The following is a 10820-nucleotide window of genomic DNA, read 5'->3' as shown; positions in this document are numbered from 1 at the left end:
TTGTTTTTTGTCATTTCAATAATTATCTTGTATAATTTAATGTAAAAGTTCATTTCTGTTTTCTGTTTATTATTTATTATATTATAAGTTGTTGTAATGTGTGTAAAAGAAAATAAATAAACATATTGTTGAAAAAAAAAAAAATGTTGAGGTATTTTTACTTTACTGGAGTATTTTCAATTTTCAATACTTTTACGACTGCATCTCAGAGGCAATTATTATACTTTTACTCCACTCAGGGTAGGAATTTCAGGAAGGCCACGAAGGCCATGGCCAGCGTTTCCCCTCAGTTTGGCCTTGTGCCCCTCAAAACAATTGCATGCCCTGAGGCCACAGTGGCCTTAATGCCCCAGCTGACTGTACCACTTTCTCCTCTGTCTCTTTCTTGTCAATATGTAGACACCAGTGTCTCTTTCTTGTCATCTAGACACCAGTGTCTTTTATTGAGATTCTGAACTCCCCTAAGTCCCCTTTGGCCTTTGTGCCCTCAAAAAATGGACAACACTAAAGGCCAAGTGGCCTTGCCCCTGAAATGACGAAATCCCAGGCCTACAGTTATATGAAAACTTCAGTTATACTAGTTACTTTGTAGATTTTGATTATTATTACAAAACATACATTTACCCACTTCATTTCGGCTTCAGCTTGTAGATCAGTTTTTTAAAAAGATTTTTTATACATTGTATACATTTGAAAACTTGTGAAACGGGATTCTGCATAATGACAACTTTCTACTTTTGGTACTTTAAGTACATTTTGATACCAATACTTTTGTACTTTTACTCAAATACGTTACTTTTACTTGGAACAAGAATATTTCTACACTGCAGTATTGATACTTTTCCTTAAGTAAAAATATGTGATATGTATTTTTTCCACCACTGTATTTTGAAGTCCGTGACCGGAAGTGTAGTTTTGGTCAGCGGCTGACTTGACGCTGGTGAAGTTTGGTAGAGACTAGTGGAGGAGTATCAGTACAGCAGCCATTCAGCAGCAGCGGTGGGACTGTGAGCGTTTCCTCAACACTTTCTGTGGAATTTGAATTATTTTCATATATACGGTCCGTGGGAGAACTGGTGACACCATTAACCGAACGTATTCTGGGTCGGCAGGCACGCTGACCACAGGTAAGGACGAACAGGTGTGGCGTTGTTTAATTAGCCTCGGTGATGCTTGTAGCTATAGCTAAGCTAAGTAACATTAGCTGTGTGTGTGTGTGTGTGTGTGTGTGTGTGTGTGTGTGTGTGTGTGTGTGTGTGTGTGTGTGTGTGTGTGTGTGTGTGTGTGTGTGTGTGTGTGTGTGTGTGTGTGTGTGTGTGTGTGTGTGTGTGTGTGTGTGTGTGTGTGTGTGTGTGTGTGTGTGTGTCCTGAACACGGCTGAAAACCAGCGGCTAATGCTAATACAGCTACTGTAATGCTATGCAGCTACTGTAATGTAATGCTAGGAAATGACTGCTGCTTTCTGGTTGCCAGTTGCTGAATGCAGTGCGATAAACACTATAGGTTAGGCACCACGTCTGAGAATGAGATGGCAGCGCAGCAAAGCTTCCTAAAATGGAAAATGTTTACCATCCTTCGCAGGTGTTGGCAAGGGTCTCTATCTCTGTCCAGACCAGTCAGTCGCACTCACAGTGACCATCGCTTCAACTACTCTAACGTTACCATACCGCCATAGCGTTATTAACTACTCATTACCTGGTAAAGAAGCTATGCGGTCGAATCAAATGAACCCATCTCAGGCTGGGAGTGGGACTGAGGCGACTGGGCACATTTGTTAGCTACCTGTCCCAGACATGTTTGAGATGAGGTTGATCGTATCGTGTAAGATAAGTTATATAGATGCGAGTGTAACCTGCTGTAGCCACCTGCCAAGAAGATTTGGTTCAAGATTAGCCATGGTTCACATGACGCTTGTATACAAGCGTCATGTGAACCATGTCATGGTATGACAGTCATGTTTCAGGGCTAGTTCAAGATGCGACTAGTTCGTTTACAGAATAGCCAACTTCTACTTCCTTGTGGCAACCTCATGCATGTTGACAATTCTAGATAGAAACTGACTCATTTGGGACCTGATCACTCTGAGCACAGGGTTTAAACAATTATTTCAGTTCTAGCCTGATGGCTGGGGTTAGATAAACTGTAACATGAGTTAGATTAACTTCCACATACAGACTTCATCGAGGTTGTTGGTTAATGTATTGTACAATAACTTAAGCAAAGCACCACAGCACAAATCAACCATTTCAGCTGAAACTCTCTGTTCATTGGTCAATATCTGAATAAGTAGCAACGATGAATGACTGCACCCAGTTGTCTGTTTTTTTTTGTGCTGTTTTTGGAATGATCTGATTTTTAAGCGTTGCATGTATTATGCTCTGTGATTTGAGAATTCCCTCTACAATCTGGGTTTCAAACATGTCCTCCATGTTGGGTAGAATTGTGTCAGAACAATTCCCAAGCTCATCTCGGGAGATCAGAATGTGTGAGCGAGTTGTGATTGACTGTGTGCCACCAAAAACCCAATGTACCAGTCTGTCAAGCGGCTGTTTCAGAGAGGGGGAGGAGGAGAGCAAGCAAAAGCCTCTGACTGGGCCTTTTGTAATTCATGTTCCTGGCGAAATTTCCTTTTTTACTCTCCGTATCAATCTCACTGTACTTTCAAAGGACAGGCCGCCTTGCTTCTTGGCAGCCATCGGTCCGTCCATGTGACTTGCTGATCAGGGACCCAAGACAGGCTAGATAAGTGACCTGTGCAATGACAGAGCATTCACAGTGCTGCACTGTCTGCAGTCTTATGCATGGCATTGCCCCACTAACGCAGTGGCTACTTCTTGACTATCACTAAGTTTAAATGTCATGACAAGAGTTAAGATTTCAGGTCATCAGCCAATGCATGCTGTTAAATGGCGCACTCCACTTCTGTAGTAACAATACCTTTTTGGCAGGGCCAGACGTAAACTTTTAAAGTAGTTTCTCTCAGTACCCGCACAGCACAGTTCCTGCCATGTGTAGGGCATTATGGTCCTTCTGTGACACCAAGATAGCCCAGTTTCTTACCTTCCACAGCAGAGGACAAGTGACTCTTATTGTTGGCTCAGCTTCCAGTCTATTGTTTACCGACTAGACCTGTGAGGTGATATGTGGAGAGATTATATTTGTGTGTGTGTGAGAGAGGGAGAGAGAGTGTGTGAGAGCGAGAGAAGCGTGTCAAAGCAAGTTGTCCATGCCAGGCTCCCGACTTCTCACCTTGTGCTGTTTATTTGTCAAGTTAAGCCTTATTTATACTTAGCTGCAAGCCAGTGTCGCTTGTGAAAATAGCAGCTCTAAAAGCTCACATTGTTGTTTCTGTTATTCATTGTGAGCTTGTTTTTCTAAGTAATTCTAAGGACAAATCAGGGTTAAAAACCCTCTTGACATTGACCCTTGACTGCACTGGTTCAGGTTAATGTCAAAATGTGTGTAATAAATAATCTCAATAAAATCTCTTCATAAGTAGTCTTTTAACAGCCATGGAAATATGACAGTTAGGACCGAAGCAGGTGTAGTCCTACCATCTGCAACTTGGTGCATTTAGTCCCAGGCCTATGTTCTGATTTCAGAACTGTTTGAGACCACATCCAACCAAAGCACTGTCAGGGTGGATTCACGTTTAGGAGGGGTGTTATTAGAATCAGGATCTCAAATGTGCTGCTGACCCCATTTCAACCCAAGAAGCCTAAAATAGGTCCTGGGTGAACTGCGGCAGTGGTTTGATAATCTGTTTTGCTTGGCATGTTAGTGATCTTCGTTGTTCTTTTACAACACAAACCTGAAGTCATCACACAGTAAAATACTCAGTTTTAATTTAATTTAGAGAGGGAACAAATGGACAAATTGACCTGTAAATGTTAAATTAACACTCAGGATTTTACAGTGCAGTCATCATCACCTAATTCACATAGACTTTTTGTACATTATCATTATGACCTGGACAATACACACTACCACACAAATGTACACACAATCTAGATGAAGGACTTTTACTCCATTATGTGTTGCCGTAGGCAGCCTCTTTGTTAGAGGTGCTTAATTGGTGAAAATTCAGCTGCATCAGCACCGTTTCTTTTTAAAAACAAAGTGTATTTTTATTTTTATTTTTTATATGAGTGTGTTTTGCTTGGGGTTACTACTGCAGCTTTGAACACAAGTTCTTTGACGATCCCCCGGCCGGGACAATATCTCAGTTCTTAATGAGGTCCAGTGGGGCTTGTTGAGAGCCTCTTTTTGTTGCCCTGTCTGTTTCGGCAGTAGAGGATTAGCTCTTGGATGGGTGGGGAGACCGCAGACGGGGCACTATATGTAAGGAATTGTCTTTCATTTTTCCACACCCTCCACACTCTGCGTCTTTGCAATATATCTCTGTCCCTCTCTGCGTCTTGTTCTCTCTTTTGTGTATTTCTTCTTCTGTGTGTCTGTCATGGTTCGCCTGGAAAGCTATCTCTGTCATTTTCTATGTATCTCTCTTTCTGTGTCTTTTTCCTCCCTGTGGACAGTATGGGGCTCAGAAGCTCCTTTGTCTCTCACTGCGGCTGGCCCTGGGGCCCCCTATATACAGCGATACCTGAGCCCTCGGCAGTGGAGCAGCTCATGCTTTATTCACAGCATGCTGATCTCTGCTTTAATTACGAGTGACCCAGGACGGGAGTGACTCGATGCTGTATTGTGGAGAGGGTGTGTGAGGTGGCGCACCACCAGCCACAGTTTGCAGCCATTATGCTGTGACTGGTTGTGCTGCTGTTTGCCTGTGGCTGGTTGGTTTGTGTGCAGTACCAGACCCATACATTTAGATAGAAATCCAAACTTGTTTTCCCCAGTTATTATGTTTTGGTCTACATTTCATAACCATTGTTAAAAAATGTTGTGGTAAATTACTTTTTTTTTTGTGCGTTTAACTTTTTGATTCAAAGGAATTTGTAATTATCTGATTCTGAACAAAAAGTTAGTATCCTGATGTGTAGACTTCCATACACTTTGCCCTGGGTTTGTGGCCCTTATTGTCTCTCTCTTTCTGGCTTCTCTGTGTCGGGCCTGTGAGAACGTCATGCTCTGTGGTTTCTGTAATAACTCCCTGTCCACCATCTGACTGACGTATGTGTGTATATCTCTTTCAATTTCTCTATCTCTAGCTCTTTAATGACTCCCTGCTCACTGCATGGGTCGTGGCAGAGTGACGTCAGTCCCTCACCCTTCACGCACCACATCTACCTGGCTCAGCAGACCAAGAGCCTGGTGGCTGTGCTGTAGCTCTGCCTAATCTTTAGTGTAGTCTCGCTCCTCTCTGGATCCTGCTGTCGTCACTGTGGCCGCACATTGATGTTGCCGTGGCACCCGTTCCCTGGTAACGGTAGTGGTTGCTGGGCGATTTTGCCACGAGAACACTTTGACCCAGTGGTGCACAGAATGAAATGCCCAGAGAGTTGATTTTCCCCCATCCACTCCACTAGGCATCTCTCCCTAGGTGAGTGTGGAGTCTGGACAGCAATGCAGTGGTAATTGGATACCAAAGATCAAAACCAAGGCGAAACAAAATCAATAAGATCAAAGTAACCGTTGGAGGAGATATTGAATCTAGATCGAGTATGACTTATCATGGAATATTAGAAACTCCGGACCAATCTCTTCGGGACACTTTGTGGAATTGTGGAAAACGTTCTCTCAAAGAGTGCAAATAAAATTCTGCGAAAAAGCTAGGGAGTTTTGAGAGCAAAATCAGAAAGCTGATACAGTGTCAATTTCAACTGTGACTGGTTTTGTGTTTTTGTCAGCCAAGCTATAACATAAGATGCAGGTAATCCAAAACATCATCATCTGTTATCTGTTGAATCATGCTCCCCCAGAATCCATATTGGGGTCCATGAATGTAGAGTAGATGCTTCCGGTAGAGCAGTGTGTTGAACAGCTCAAGTTGAATTTTATGTTCAGGTTTATAATTGCCTGCCCCAGGTTTTCTGGGTATCCAAGGTATCCACATGCATGATCAACACACTCTTGCACGGTGACTAGAATGAATAGCTCTGCTGCTCAGATGGTGTTCTTTCATACAGATGTATTATTAAGGAAAAGTTAGCTGCAAATCTGCAATGGCATTTCGTGACCATATCGGGACAGATTTCCTATTGAAACAGGGGCTGGGTTTTTCTCAGCCAATAAGAGCGATGGGGACATTGGGGGCGGGTTGTTCACTGACTGAATCAGTCAGTGCAACACGTTCAGCCATCTGACCCCACTGGCTTGCCCAGTCTGTCTCAAGACACTTAACCCCTAACTGTTCCCCGGAGTGGACGCCATATGTCATCCACACTGCTCCTAATAGTAAGGATGGGTAAATGCGGATTGCAGGTATATGCAAATGTCCTACTTGGCAAATACCACAACAACAACAATTATAGCCTAATCAAAGTGTGGCTGGAGAAGTTCTCAATTACATAAATGCAGTAAGGCTAGGTGCAGCATATCGGAAAACAAAACGAGTTGATTGCCTTGAACTGTGGACGCCTGAGTAACCTCAGATCCCAGGCTTGCTTTCTCAGAAAGACATTTTTTATTTTACAAGTGAGTAGAAAGGGGCTCGGCCAAGACAGTGTGGGCAGAGTTTTGGCAGTGCCATTCCATAAAAGAGGACGGTCTCACCCAGTTGCACATATCAACTGCTCAGTGAAACAAACGGCAAGTTACGCCAACAAATGCTGGTGATGTGTGTCAGGGTTAGATGGATGATGTTTTTAAATTATGCTATTTTGTGCAGTGCACTGCACCTGATACCTCAGGCTATGTTTATATAAATGTATCTTCTATTATTGCTGATCGATATACAGTAATCTGATTCAGGTTCCCACCCAGTCAGAAAAACACAGATGGACTGACTGTGGTCCTAATGCTCTACTTCACCACTCAATCACAGTTTAGTCACATCTGAGCGAGTAAGCTGCTCACTCATTCTATCCACTCTGTTTCCAGTCTGATTTTCCCCAGACATTCATTCAGAGAGTGGGGTGATATTGGAGGGCTGAAGTCATTAGAACTCAGAAACTGAGAAAGAAATGATCAATCCTCCACAAGTCATTTTTGTCTAAAGACTTAAAATGACTAAGTCTATATCCCTCAGTTTAAGTAATGCATGGTCTTAGCATCATCCAGTAAGTGTGCTCAGAAATGGTAGTGGCAGGAATGAAGTGAAAATGGTCGGTACATCCCACTCGCTCATAATCGCATGATAAACAATTACAGCCCCTCAAGTTTAACATGTGTTTTTGTGTGTGTTTATCGTGCAGACCTCGTAAACAAGCTCTCATCATCCACATAGACACACACATACATACACACCCTGTCTTCCCTTATCCCCTTGGTCATGAGACGGGACGGGACGGGACCGTTTCTGCTGACTCACAGTGCTCCTGGGAAGCTCCTTCTGGTCCGGACTTGGCCCCCAGGCCAGCACTCGGCTGTTGCATAACAAGATGATGGCTGTCTGTTCCAAACTACCTTGGCTTCTGGTGGGTAACTGACTGCACGAGTAGGCACACAAGACCCGACCCAGGGATGGTTGGTGTTACTGGGCTGTCGCCTGCTGCAGTTTTTGCCTCTGGGCCAGCAACCGATCACTGATCAAATCACTGTTTTGTTTTTGTTTGTCTATTGTGGTAGTATGATGGATCAATGGACTGTTTGGGGGTTAGTATGATATTTTTGAGTTCTGGCCAAGATGCCGTTTATTGCTGGGCAAATGGTCACAGTGACCAGACTGTGTGTGTTGTGGTGAGAGAGGGAGAGACGGCGAGAGAGAACGGAGATGCATCATTCATCTTCAAGTGCGCAGGCATCCAACACACAATCTTCTCTCACACAGACCGCACTGTGCTTCGTCAGCCCACCCCAGATAAGCTGAAGTAAGGTAGGAGGAATGTAAGACCTTTTTCCTGGGGAGGAGGGAGTGGTTGAGAGGGAGGGAGGGTTTGTGTGTTGTTTCCTGTGTGTTGCGTCAGTCTGCAGCTTCCTGAGCTGCAGTTTTTAATCTCACAGCTACCGGGGTAGAGGTGTGTACTGTGTTCACATGTATAGATAAATGTGTGTGTAGTGTGTACGTGGGAGGGCCTTTGTGCATGTGTTGCATGCAAGATAGATAGTTAGAAAGAACCATGAGAAAGCTTGTATAGATATGGCAGGCATGTATACACACACACACTTGCGCTGTATTGTCTACAACGGTTTGTCAAAATGTTACTTTCCGTCATAACTAATAGTGGTATATCTGTAAATGAGCTGTATTGAAGCCTTTCATTGAACTAAGAACTCAACTGTACTCAAAAGCATACAGGCAATATAAGACGCAAAGATTGCAGTATATCTAGCTGCAATGTCTAGCTGCAATATCTAGTATATCTTGCAAAATAACTGCCACAATTTTGTACATAATTGTACAATGAAATGTTTTTTTGAGTACAGTACTTACGTGTCCTTCATGAAAGAGAGAGGGGGAAAATAAAGAGTATGAGAGAGAGCCCTGAAGACATGCACAGGATGTTCACACTGCATCACACCACCACAGCCATCCACCAAACGCTGTAGCAGAGCGATGGGGAGAGAGATCGCAGGCCTGTGTGAGAGAGAGCCTCTGTGCTGAGTCGACAGCAAAGGGAACAATGGCTCTGCTGTGCTGCCCTGCTCCATTTTGGCCGGCTTTCACACGGCGTTCAGAGAAAAAGGGGGCTACCGTCTGCTTTCGGCTCGGCTGAGTGCCGTTGACCAGGCCTCTGCCTTGCTGGTCACTGACCCGTTTTGCCCACCCTGCCTGCAACCCATCAGGCCCCAGAGGGTCCCCGATTATCCCTGCAGTAATTGGTGCCTCGGCGCTGGCTGATCAAAGGAGCCCAGCTGATTGTGCAGGCCTGGTAATTTTCCATTCTTCTCTGCTGGCCGCTGTCCTCTGCAGTCTCTGTCTCACTTCCTCCTGGGCCCCGTCTCAGGCTGGCTACTAACCTGTCTGTCTGACCAGCTGTCTGACTGCCTGGTTCCTGTCTACCTGGACAAGAAACAACCTGGCTGCTTTTCGGACTCCCTGGACCTCTTCCCTGGTCAGCCTCCCTTTTTCGGGAGGTCAAGGCTTCACTGAGTACCTTGACCCTAATTGCTTGACTGAACCTTCATCTCTGAATAGAAAGGGACAGGATACAACCTGTCTTGCCTCGTCCTTCTGAAGCCTGTGTCTAGCCGTTATCTACAGCACTTCTTTGGCTGCCGGGTTGGTTGGGTGAATGGACATTTGGGGAATACTCTACTCGTGTTACAGTCCTTAACTCAATGCATACAGTGATCTCATCTTTGCTGATAGTAGGGTCCATAAATATAGTTCTTCACACCACCTGAGGTGCTTTACATCCTCACTTACTGAAATAACCTCTACATTACCTCTTCCTTATCAGTACTCCAGAATCCAGAGCCATATATTGGAAGAGTTGGGCTAATATTACTTGGTTTGAAAGGTATGAGGGTAGGGCATTAACAGAATAATCAAATATTCGAATATTCGACTATCAAACCACTATTCGACCACTGTATCAAAGTCGTAAAAAAAATAAAATAAATCCTAATCAAATCATGGTTGATTGTTGTCAAATCATTTCATACTGTATGTGAGGTTGTGCCTAGGGCTGTCCCCTAAAAGTCGACGCGTCAGGCGAGGAGCCTGACGTCGACTCGCATTCCTTGAGTCGAGTCGTCAATGCCATTGGCATTTCTTTTTCTTTTTAATTATCAAATCGAAGGTAGGGTAAGTGATATGTTTGGGTTAAAACAAAAAGTATTTTGTTAAAAGGTTAATATATTCTGATAGTAATCATTGCTATAGAGTGTTTGTTCAGTAACAGGAGTCTCCATGTCTCTCCAGCTCTTTAATAAACAGAAAATACATTTTCCGGTAGGTGTCAAAATCTCAGCCAATCAGGAGAAAGTACCCATTTTAAGCTTCATTTTTATAGTGTTCCAGTTACCATTTTGCCTGCTCATTTCTTAGTGTCATCACTTCCAATTTCACTTGTTTAATCTATATCCTGATTGAGTTCTCTATCCTGATTGGATAAAATTGGAAATGAAACTGAAACAAATGCATTTTCTGTTTTATAAAGAGCTGGAGAGACAAGGAGACTCCTTTTACTGAACAAACACTCTATAGCAATGAGTACTATCAGAATATAGAGCTATTTAACACTTATTTTAACCAAAGGAAATCACTTACCCTACCTTTAAAAGAATATTTGAATACTTATAGGTCGAATAAGTCGAATGCTAAAAATCACTATTCGTGAATGCCTTATGAGGGCAAACATTGGGGAATGGGAAAACCTGCACCCTGAAATCTCGAAGTGCTGCCGAATAATTTCACAGAGGTCAGCAAAAATGTGCTGTAATATTTTCTGCTAATATTTACATCATAATGTACTTTTAATTTATTCACAGGTTAAATGCACACTTTCAGCTTTATCTACATATTTTGGTCCTCATTAGTGTTCACTTGCTTACTATAGGACGGCTGCTCAGTAGAACAGAACTTTTCCATTCCACCTTCCACTTAAATGGGTTAAAACAAGCACCAATCACAAAAGAGATGGGACAGTGTCCCATGTCAACCATAAAAGAGAGACAACTAAATCACACAGCTCACATTCTGCACAACTTAATATTTAGATTAGGTTTTGCCAATGCCAACCTGCTGGGTCTCAGCAAAGATGCACATCTCTCTCTCATTCACAGTCACAGTCCCTATGCCAGATTTGTGCTTCAAA

At 43.3% G+C, this 10820-nt stretch overlaps 1 protein-coding gene across 5 annotated transcripts in view; it reads left to right on the top strand.

Annotated features, from left to right (window-relative positions):
- The first annotated feature begins 971 nt into the window (after positions 1-971).
- numb (NUMB endocytic adaptor protein) overlaps positions 972-10820 on the top strand; it is a 69189-nt gene continuing 59340 nt past the window's right edge. For 4 of the 5 annotated variants that reach the window (XM_080414980.1, XM_080414981.1, XM_080414977.1 and 1 more), the window contains exon 1: positions 972-1127. The gene's annotated coding sequence lies outside the window, so the exon portion shown is untranslated. Of the gene's footprint in view, positions 1142-10820 lie in introns of all 5 variants that reach the window. The other variant, XM_080414979.1, reaches the window with a different exon arrangement.

This window comes from Gymnoscopelus braueri (genome assembly GCF_963280865.1).
Source record: "Gymnoscopelus braueri genome assembly, chromosome: 19".
NCBI classification, from domain to species: domain Eukaryota; kingdom Metazoa; phylum Chordata; class Actinopteri; order Myctophiformes; family Myctophidae; genus Gymnoscopelus; species Gymnoscopelus braueri.
This window is presented reverse-complemented; position numbering and strand designations above follow the sequence as displayed.